The 11,630-nt window shown below is 45.9% G+C and overlaps 1 protein-coding gene across 5 annotated transcripts in view; it reads left to right on the forward strand.

The window, feature by feature from the left end:
* Positions 1-7,077: 7,077 nt before the first annotated feature.
* ZNF609 (zinc finger protein 609) overlaps positions 7,078-11,630 on the forward strand; it is a 116,935-nt gene continuing 112,382 nt past the window's right edge. For 3 of the 5 annotated variants that reach the window (XM_060282629.1, XM_035131162.2, XM_035131166.2), the window contains exon 1: positions 7,135-7,407. The gene's annotated coding sequence lies outside the window, so the exon portion shown is untranslated. Of the gene's footprint in view, positions 7,408-7,447; positions 7,602-11,630 lie in introns of those variants that run through there. The other 2 variants (XM_060282630.1, XM_035131165.2) reach the window with 2 other exon arrangements.

Genomic DNA, 11,630 nt, shown 5'->3' on the forward strand with positions numbered 1-11,630 from the left:
TATTGCCTTCCCAACACTTTATCTAGAGATAATAATACCTTTGTGCAGCGATACAGGTCTGGTTTTGCTTGTTGGTGTGTCTTCCCAAGGAGTCCCCTAGTTACACTAGTCTACATCTAGCTAGATATGGGAACAAAGGCACCAGTTTGAAGTCCAAATGGGACAAGGAACACTTTTGTCCAAAAATGGGGCAATTTCGTTTTTCTAGGGATGGGTGGCAACCCTTTGCAGGTGTGATGGGAAAGACCTTTGTCCAATACCCTGGAAAGCCACCGCCTGTGCAAAAAGGCAATAGCGGGTCAGATGGGCTAATAGTCTGACCAGGCATTGGGCAGCTTCTGATGTCCCTCTGCACCTGCTAGCTCACGTATCCACCAGTGATACTTGCTACAAGAGAGACACAGACCCACCGGAGCCTGGAATTTAAAGAGCTGATCTGCCAATAAATTACTGCTTGACAATTCCTGCTGTGCACAATGCCGCAGGTGATTGTTCTGCACTAGAATCTGGCTGTGATCCCTCTAGGCCACTTCACACTGATGCCTGCTCTTGACAGCTAGCAATTATTTCCCTCTGAAATGTCCCAAGTGCACTTTGTGCAGAGCCAGTCATTGTTCACTTCCCCCATCCATGTCGCTGGGAAACTCAAACCTGCCTGCCTTTCCTCACAAAGGACTAGGAGCCCAGGAAGCACAGCTACCTGGTGAAGGAAGAGGAATCCTTGGGGGGGGGCGAGAAGGTTATCCTTAAATTAGGCATCCCCAAACTTCGGCCCTCCAGATGTTTTGGACTACAATTCCCATCTTCCCCAACCACTGGTCCTGTTAGCTAGGGATCATGGGAGTTGTAGGCCAAAACATCTGGAGGGCCGCAGTTTGGGGGGTGCCTGCCTTAAATCTTTGGATGGGGGGACCTGCAAACCTCCAGCTGTTATTGGACTCCAACTCCTACCAGTCCCATCTGGCATGGCCAATTGTCAGGGATGATGGGAGTTATAGTCCAGCAACATCTGGAGGGCCACAGGTCCCCATTCCTGCTTAAAGCAATATATGCACACTTTGGATGGCATGCAATACCGAAAACCAGTCGTTCCTTAATTGGATTGCTGACTTAGGCACCTTTGGGAGAAAGGGCAGGAAATAAATTTAATTAATTAAATCAATAACTAACTGCTGTTTCTCACACAGCTGCTCGACTCTTAACAGCCCATCTGCACTGTCAGACCACTTGAAACAGTCATGGCTTCCCCCAAATAATTCTGGGAACTGTTATCTGTTAAGAGGAGACACCTAATATCAGACAACTGCCTGGGAAGAGGGGCTTATTCATAAACCACACAGATAATTGCATATCTGGGAGGGGAATAGGGATTTCCCAGGAACTTTCCACATCCTTAGTGAACTACAATTCCCAGGATTCCTTGTGGGATGCCATGACAGTTCAAAGTGGTAAAATACTGCTTTAAATGTATAGTACAAATGGGTCTTAATACTGATGTTAAAAGTCAAATTGGACTTGCAGTCCGAAGCAGGTCTCCATCCTGAATCTCTGACGGAGAGCAAAACTGAAATTCCTCGAGTAAAACCTACAAATGTGTGAGAAATAGGCAGAGAGTCTCATCCAGTGAAGATGGTGGAGGAGAAAAACCCTGTAACTGCTTGTCAGGCTTCCAGATTACGGGCCTCTTAATACCCCCCGCCCCCCGAAAGAGCTACCTAAAGTTCCTCAAATATAACAGGACGCTCCTCCTATATAGGATTTTAGATTATAGGAGGTTCCTCAAGTTCCTCAAAGACTATAGGAGTGTAGACAGATCAAATGATGGAGTTAATCTAGTCCAGCATATATCCTATGTATTTCTCACAGTGATCTTCTAGATTCCCCCAGTAAGCCCACAAGCAGGACATGAACATAACAGCCTTCTCTGGCTGCTCCTTCCCCAGCAGCTTGTATTTGGAGACAGAATGCTAGCTAAAATCCTTAAAGATTACAGGAGATGAAGTTCATTACTTCTCAGTGTTCTCGCTCTCTTTTCTTTTCTTTATTTACCCTGAAGGAAAACTGAATCTCTTCCAGACTCTGCCAGTCAATACGGCAAGGCCAGGTCTATTAAGTGACCTTTCACAGCCATTTTTATTCCATTTGAAGTGTCTTACGTCTTACACAGAAGGGGGTGTGTGGAATCTGTTTGGCCACTCCCTCCCGGCAAATTTTGGTGAGTTAGGTATGAGAGAGTAAAGAGAGAAGAATGCAGGCAGGGGTGTGCCTACAAATATTCACTCACATGGTAACTACCAGGGCAGCAAAGGTGGGGCAGAAGCTGTAACGGAGAAACAGGGCTGTGTTTATTTTAAGTCTGCTTAAGTCTATATGCGTGCACACACATACAGATTGAATGCTCCCTTCAGTGCCTGCTTCCATTCATTCAGGTTTTATATAGGAATACAGGTATAGGGAACTGCCTTGTATTGAATCAGACCCTTGGTCCATCTGGCTCATTGTTGTCTACACTGACTAGCAGTGCCTCTCCAGGATTTTGGACACGGTCACTCCCACAGTCCCACCTCTACCTGGAAATGCTGAAGACCAGGCATTTCCAAACTGTGGCCCTCCAGATGTTTTGGCCTACAACTCCCATGATCCCTAGCTAACAGAACCAGTGGTCAGGGATGATGGGAATTGTAGTCCAAAACATCTGGAGGGCCAAAGTTTGGGGATGCCTGCTGAAGACTGAACCTGGAATCTTCAGCTTACATAGCAGATGCTCTACCAATGAGCCACAGACCCATAGATTGCATTTTGGCAATCTATTTCACAACTTCCATGCACCCAGTGCAGTAGACCGGTTGCTACACACACTTTCACCCCTTTGTCCTCATTCCAGGCAAGCAAGGGTCACTATCGGAGTTCAAGGACACAGTCAAGCATGGCAACAAATAAACAAAAACACTACTTAAGCTTCAGGTTATGAAATAGGGCATGTCCTGGGTAGAAGGGGAGGATGTGGTATGAGGTAGAGTCCTGAGGGCCAGTTAAGATGCCTGGAGGGCCACATTTGGCCCCTGAAGTTCCATACTCCTGGCTTGAGGGCATTATGGAAATTTCAAATGGTGGCTCCCAGACCCAGCACTAAAGGAAAACAAGTTGTACCCAAACACTTTGTTTCAATAAAGGTCCAGAAAGCCTAGCTTAATACGATGGTGAAAAACTATTCAGAGCTTTGTTGTTGTTTAGTCGTGTCCGACTCTTCGTAACCCCATGGACCATAGCACGCCAGGCACTCCTGTCTTCCACTGCCTCCCGCAGTTTGGTCAAACTCATGTTCGTAGCTTCGAGAACACTGTCCAACCATCTCGTCCTCTGTCGTCCCCTCCTCCTAGTGCCCTCAATCTTTCCCAAATCAGGGTCTTTTCCAGAGAGTCTTCTCTTCTCATGAGGTGGCCAAAGTATTGGAGCCTCAGCTTCAGGATCTGTCCTTCCAGTGAGCACTCAGGGCTGATTCAGAGCTACCATTTTATATTTAATACTACCGTATCTGCTTGTTCACCGCGTTATCCAACAGGTCTTTCAGCACTTTTATAGAATGCTACCTGCTTGTTTGCCACCTGATCCAATAGTCAATTACATAATTAATAGTCAATTTCTAGTGTTGATGGACTATAAACGGAGTGGCAACTGCAGCTCTCCAGAACATTAGCATGATTTGACCCAGATGTTGTGAACGTATCCCAGAATTGCATGTGTCAACTTTGGAAAAGTAAGAGAGGCTTATTCTATCTTTTGTCCCCTCCCCACCAGTAGAATAAATGATTGAACAACCCCACAGGAAATGCGACAGTCTGGATCCTTCCATTTTATAATACTAGACTGTATTAAGATGCTTGAAGCAAAAACACTATCTCAAGTTCAACAAATGTATATTACAATACTGAAAACAAAATCTTTTTTTTTTAAAAAAGGATGAAACATATTTTTAGGATCTTGAACATACCCTTTTCTCTGCCTGCCAAGTGCAGTCATAGAAAGTGTACCTCCTTGGCCATAGGCCAGCTGCCACCGAGTGCATTTCAGTTCTGCAAATTGTCTGTATCCTTATGGTTTTCATTGCTGCTAATGGTGTACAAGTTGCAAAAGAATCAGTTTCATTCCAAGCTGCAGCTGGCATTATGAAAAGGCTTTTGGTTTTTGCAGGGAGGCCCAATGAGAGTGCAGTCTCACTTACCTGGGAGTAAGTCCCATTGAACTTAGTGAGACTTACACCTGCATTTACAGGATTGTGCTGTTATGTCCTAAAGAGAAAACATACTATTGGTTGTGTATATTGTAGAAACCAAAACTGCACTGCTTGATGCTTTGACTTCCAGCCTGGTTTGGAACATCCCAAACAGGCCTGGGGAGGCTTTGACTCAAACAGCTGCAACAAGCTAAGAGAGCCTGTTTTGTGGAACTAGGCATATTCTGCATAGCTCTCCCAACAGCTGTGAATGAGATAATGTACTGCAACCTGAAGCCAAGCCAAGCCAGGCCTAATCTGCAGAAGTCTGATGAAGTTCTTGAAAGGCAATAAATCTCCCCTGGTTACAAAGATGCATGTGGCTGTGGGTCAGACGGCCTGCGCTATTCCCCTCACAGGCGTAAGCAGTTTTATTTATTGCATAACCGGACAGAACAATCTAATCAGCAATCAGTCTTGTAAAGCATGACACAGTGTGGAGATGGCGGGCTCTCAGCTAGGCAGTGCTTACAGCTAAGTAAGGAAAGTGGATCGTTCCCCTGCTGCCTCCCTTTTCTTCCTTCTCTCCCCAATTCCAGTGCCAAGCCTAGAGCAGAGAGCATAAATGCAATGAGCAGTGTAACACGACATACGCGCCATACCTATTCTGCAGTCATGGCAAGATTACACTCTGCTCCTTCTAGGGGGAGAGAGGACATGTCTCTTGTCAAGCTTCCATTTAATAGGGTGCGTGCTGGAGAAGGTTGTAGTAATTGGTAATTATAGTTAAATCTTGTCTCCAGTTATTATATGTTGGAATTACGACTCCACCCTTTAGTTTGCTACTGTGTCAGTATCATTTTCACTAAACAATAAATAAACAAAAAAACAGCCCCCCTGTTCTGGGCCGACAATGTGTGTAACCTTGCCTAATATTAATTTAGCAGTGGTGACTAGAAAAATCTGATTGTGTCAGCTTATGGGAAAATTGAGAAAATTTAATCCAGAAACAGAAGAAGGGCATCAATATGTTGAAAGACTAGGCCCTTCAATCACTCCCTCTAACAGTGAACTCAGATGGCGAGTGTCAACAGGACCGGACCCAAAACAAAACACAGGAACATAAGGAGATGCCTTAAAGATGCCTGTTTAGCGAAGTTTTTTAATGTTTAATGCTGTATTGTGTTTTTAATATTTGGTTGAAAGCCGCCCAGAGTGGCTGGGCAAACCCAGCCAGATGGGTGGGGATATAAATAAAAAATTGTTGTTGTACTGGCGGCAGACCATTGGTCCATCATTTCAGGACTGTTGCCATTGTCTGGCTCTCCAGGGTTTCAGCCAGGAGTCTCTATCAGAGATGCCAGGGGACTGTAACACCCTGCGACCTTTTCCAAGTACTGTAAGATAGATGCTGTACACTTTAGGTACCCTTGCCCTGAGAAACAAGAGTGGGGAGTGACAGCATGCTCAGGAGAACCATGATGTTTGCAGAAGTACAACACAACTTTGAAAACACACAGAGGGGTTAAATAAAAGCCTAAGGAGGACTGAGTACGAAGGATTGAGCAAGGAGGAGTGTAGCCATGGAATTGCTGGTTGTTGTCAGTTTGAAAAGGGAAAGAATGGAGGAGGAGGAGGGAGATGTTCTGCTTGAACTCCTTACAAAGGTTATAATGCCCAGAAGAAGAGCATTTCTGGCGAAAGAGGCACTCCTGTAAGGGTGTGAAGTCACTTCCAGTAAATAAGAACGTTGTGTCCCCTCACTTCAAAAGTCCCTGCCTGTGGAAAACTAGCTTCCAAGTTCAGAGTTATTCAGGCCTTCACCATATACTAGAGGTCAACAGCTGTCCTTTGGGTTAATCCCAAAGAATGATCTCTTCCTTGTTTCACAGTCAGGATAATAGAGTATACTGTATTTTTATTAGGATAGTTGCAACACTGGGCTGATTAATTGATTAGATGGACTGATAAAGCTTTTAATCAGCTAAAATGTGCTCCCAATTATTTGAGCAGCATATTCACCAGGGATGCAGTAAAGTCCTAAACCACTCCTACTATCTTCATTGGGTCTTATGCTCTATAGCAAGTGGGCTTTAGGGCTACAAGCTAGGATTCTCCTTCGTATAGTTCAGGGGTGGGGAGCCTGTGGATCTCCTGGTGTTAGAATCATAGAACTGTAGCGTTGGAAAGGACCACTAGAGTCATCTAGCCCAACCCCCTGCAATGCAGGCATCTTTTGCCCAACAGGGGTCATGAACTCAAGATTAAGAGTCTGAGGCTCTACCAACTCCTGACATGTCCTGGTTTTCGGGTGTAAAAATGGCGTCATGGAAATCCTGAATGCATGGTAGTGTGATGGAAAAAAATATGAAGTCTTCCTTAAAAAAGCTCAACTTTTCAGGCGTCAGGAATTTTACTTGTTGAAATATGGCAACCCTTACCACTGCCGCCACACTACAACGTCTGTAATCTCTGACCACTGACTATGCCTTCTGCAGCAGATGGGATTTGTAGCCCAGCAACACCTGGAGGGTCGCAGGCAGCTGTCCGGTTCGTCAGCTGATGCGCGCTTACTCGAGAGTAACCAGCCTTGCACTCGGCAGGGGCAAACGCCCTTGCCTTGAACTGTGTTGTTTTTTTTTTTTGTTGCAAAACTGGGTCACTCCAAATTAAGGGGCCCGCGCAACCCGCTAGAAACTAGCTTTGTAGCCTTCTGGAGTTGCGGATCATCCCCGCTACACCCCCCCCCCCGCTTCCCTTCCTCTTACTCGAGCAGGAACTTTTCCTTCCGGAGGGCTGTTGTCACCCCTTCCTTTTTTTATTCCGCGCTCCGGGTTTTGCTTCGATTCCCAGGAGGAGCGGCACCGAAGACCGAGCCCTTCTCCCGGGTTTTCCTTCCCGCTCCTCACTCCTGTCTCCGCGTTTTCCAGCCACCCTCAGATCCGGGGCTTGAGCTCAGCGCCCCTCAACTGCCCCCCTCCCTTTCTGGCGGCGGCGGTGGCGGCCGCGCTGAGGGAGGGCCGAGCGGAGCCGAGAGCCGGGACTGCGGCGCGCCAGACCTCCCCTTTCCTCGCTTCTCCTCAAGCGGCCATGGCGGCGGGGCCGGGCCCTTAAGGCGACGGCGGCGAGGTAACAGCGCGGCTCCATGGAGGAAGCGGCTGAGGGGCGCGCCCGGCACCGGCCGGAACCCGAGGGTGAGTCTGAGGAGAGAGACGGGGGGAGGGGAGGCAGGGAAACGGCAGAGGCTCGTGCGCGGGGCCGGGCTGGGGAGCGAGCAAGCAAGAGGGCGGACGGGAGGGCGCGCTGGGGCTGGGCTGCTCATGGCGGCGCCACACCAGGCCCCGGGCCTCCTTCCACGCTTCTTGTCAGGCCGGACGAGCGAGAGTCGGTGAGGAGATTCTCCCCCCCCCCCCTCGAAAAAAACGGGTTAAGATCCCTTCTCCAATCCAAGTGGGCCGCGACCTCCTCGCTCTCCCTCCCCTCGAGGACCTGCAAGAGGGGGAGGGGGAGCCTTTCTCCCCACCTCTACCATGATGGGCGCCCGTGTGTGTGTGTGTGCGTGCGCGCGTGTAATGGTGGTGGTCTCTACCTGCTTCCCCACTTTCCTTTCTCACCCCCGTCCTCTATCCTCTCCCCCCCCCAAAAAAAACCCCCACACAACACATTTGTAGTCTGGAAACCAGGTAACAGTTCCCAGAGTGGGAGGGGGGAGGGGTGCTAAGTCTGTTGCATCAGCAACAACAAAAGGAGCCTTGTGGCACCTTGGAAATGTTGTGGTGGCGTAAGGCTTCCTTTCGGGCTCTACGGCGGACGGGTTCGCGTGGAGTTGCCGCCGCCGCCGCCCGCGCACTCGCTCGCACAAAAGCGGGGCTTGTGCTCCCGAGCACACGGGGGTCGTCGGGGGGCTGCGCCGTGTCAGCCAGGCGTGGGGTGGCCCGAGAGAGAGAGGGAGAGAGAGAGGGAGGGAGATATGGATGGACCTGCACTGAATGTGCGGGCACCTAAGGTCGGACAGCATGCAGGTCCAGATGAGGGGTTAAAACTGTTACCGTGAACGCATGCATGTGCACATGTATGTGGGCATCCTTGCGGTGCATCTGGAAACTTAACAGATGGGTTGGGGCAGAAGCTTGCTTAGACTCCAATGTACACAATGGTCTCGAATTGCGTGTGACCTGGTTTCCTTTATGCTGAATGTGGAGCCTTTTGTGCACAGAGGACATGGCCAGGGTCACCATGAAATGTCACTGGAGGCTACCGTGATTAGCGAACTGGTATGAGTACAGTAGTCATACATTTGATTAGAGGCTGGTACCATGTTTGTGTAGGTGTGTGCCACGAATCCTTATCATTTGGGGGGGGGGTGTTTCACAATAACCTCCAGTTTTCTTAGGAGCATCAGGGTCTGCTCTTGTGTTACATTCAGAGTAGATTTATGCAAACAGCTCTTGGGTGTGTGTGGGTGTTGCCTGTACAACTGTTGTGAGTTCTGCAGCCTTGATGGGACTTCTCAGAGCTTCTGCTGTTGTAGGGGCAGTGTGAAGCATCCTTGTGCAAGTGATCTGTTAAGCATCATGCACAAGCTTGTCACAAGCTGGTCCTAAACACTTCTGAGGTGAGTACCTGGGGGCTGTTGTGTTGTCAACTGGCAACTGATGACTATCTTGAACATATAATTGAAAAGCATTGTGTCAATAGATAGAAATTTCTTAAGGCGTTTTACATGTGATTGGGCACAGATTCAGAGAAGTTGCCATTTGGCAGTACAGTCATCAGGTAAACCAGTCCAAAATCAGTTTCAGGTAGTCACACATGGAGGTAGTTATTTCAAGGTATATTTGGTATTATAGGTTTTTGTGTGTGTTTCCATATAGACATATAGATTTTGAGGAAGTAAAGCTGCTTCCATTTTCTGTTTACTACTAGGTGTTCTCAAGATGCCCTACTTAGCCTGATAAAACCCAGCTTTGCCTGACATACCTGTGGGATGTGTGGAGTGCAAGTGATGCTCTTGCAAACTTCTTGCCTAGAAGAAATTGAGTGGTTGACTGTAGGCTGGTCGCTCCAGTAGTAAAACCATGCGGCTATGTTCAATATTTATTAGAATGGTACAAAATCACAGATGGTGTTCTGAATGAGTTGTCTTACTGTGTAATGTACAGGTTGGTTGTGTTTCTGAATAGTGGTGCATTGAGAGCATGGTTTTCAAACCTGTTTTATCCCTGCAGTGTTTCTAGATGGGCTTGCTGCTTCTGTGCCTGAATTATGCCTGTCTCTAGAGTGCGAAATGACAGCTCCTCATTGGTGCCCTGGATGGGAAGAAGTGAAGGCTGCTTAAAGACTGCTTTAGGAGGAAATGAGTGGGCAGGTTGAAATGGCCTGTTAAAATGAATCCAGGATAGTATGTGTCTGATCCCTGCTGGGTGCTTAAAATTTTCTGCCTATGTTTGTGATCTATACTTCTTGAGATGGCTATTTGACTGGTGCATAAGAACACTGTCAAGGTTTCCTTCTTCTATAACTATAGCCATTGCTGTGTAAAAATGGTTATTTGATGTATACCCTTCACTATTTTGTGGGCTCAGCACAAAATCCTTCTAGGAATGCATGGATTGTGAACCCCTGCAAGAGGTTAATAATCTTTAGCTAATGCTGTAACCATAACACATAGTAAAATAGGAGCCATGATTATTTCCAAAACCACTGTTCTCAAGTTTGAATTTGTAAAGTAGGTGGTTGTGGTACTAGTAGCTAAAATAATTATGTTGTCCTTCTGAGTGGTGTGACTGTAATGTGGTTCTGAACAACTATAATGCATGACATCAGTGATTGACTTGGCTCAATATCCTAATTCTGCAATCCTAAACTCTTGCTAGTGAATAAACCAAATTAAACAAAGTGCAATTTCTGAGAAAGCAGGCATAGAATTATACTGTAAACTTAATTGATCACCTTGCTCATTCCAGTGCTGTAGCATTCTGTAATTCTTTGGTATCCTTTGGACTTAAGGGGCAGAGCATGATCAAGGTTTGGTGCGAATCCTACTGAATGCACTGTTGCCACCTTCATTGTAAAAACCGATCTATTTTACAGCTAGTGGTTGTTCTGGGAGGGGGGAACATTCCTTGTTAAAAGGTTTGCTTGCAAGCCAATGTACTAATTAGATAATTCATATTAATATATTTTAAGCATGTTAAATATTTGTAACCTACACTTTTGCTCTATATTTATCTAGTTTGTTTGTCCCCTTGCCTGAAGTTCAGGTCAGACGCTAGCATTTATAGGATTGTGTTGAAAATCTTACTAAAAAGGGAAATCTACATTACATTAACTATTTTCTAATCATTTGGTTTAGAAGCAGATGTCAAGATATTGGTGTCAATAGTTCATCAATGTTACCTAATATTTTGTTTGAATTCCTAGAAGTTCAGAATGTCTTGTCTTGTCTATGTGGCTGTGTGACATTTTTTCAGATTTGGCAGTTGAAAAGAATCTTAGAGATACTTTGTTTCAAGATGTAAATAATTTTGTAGCTTTGTTTCTTGCAATGTCTCCATTGTCCAAAATGAGAAATTGCAGGCCTTGGATGTCTAACGGTCCTGCTGAGTCTCTGGCAGGCTGCCATTTTCTAATAAATATGAAGAGAGCTGTATCTTGTTTCCCCCCCAAAAAAACAAAACCTTTAGTTAGCTCTTGATTATTATTCTTGGCAATCTAAACTCTGTGGTTTTCTTCATTAAGATTGTTTCATGTTTAAAAGGATGTTCATATTCTCTAGATTTTTTAATGCTTCTACTATTACTGGTATTGGCTGCATTCAGACAATCTTGACTTAATAAGCTAAGATATGAAATGATGCTTTTGGCTGTGCACATAAGCCAGGATATAAAGCCAATTTAAACCCATGTTTTAATATCCTAGCTTGTTCCAAAACTGTTAGTTTCCTGGTTCAGACAAAATGGGAACTGTAGTTAACGGAAGGCTTCCTGGTTTGTTTGCTGACTCGCACAAAGGGTTGTACCGGTAGTGTATAACCAAAATATCTTTCATGTCTCTGTTCACTAAGCAAAGAAATTATCATCCAAACATGACCATTATTTTAGATTTTCTGTAACTTTTGGTAAAGATTGCTAATGTTCGTAATCCATGGACACTACATCTTTATGGTAAAATTCAATGTGATCTGATCTATGGTAAAATGCAATGTGATCAATGGACACTATGGAGGACAATGACAAGGGGACAATGACAATAAAGATAACTTATCTTATCACTACATCTTTATGGTAAAATGCAATGTGATCACTACCTTCCCAAAACCAGGTAAGCCAGGCGTTGGGCTTTGGAAAGAATGTGCAAGGCTCTGATAGGGTCCTAGAGTCCTCCTTCCCAAAATCTAGTTAGTGCTTTCTCAGCT

This window comes from Zootoca vivipara, chromosome 14 (genome assembly GCF_963506605.1).
Source record: "Zootoca vivipara chromosome 14, rZooViv1.1, whole genome shotgun sequence".
In the NCBI taxonomy this organism is placed as follows: domain Eukaryota; kingdom Metazoa; phylum Chordata; class Lepidosauria; order Squamata; family Lacertidae; genus Zootoca; species Zootoca vivipara.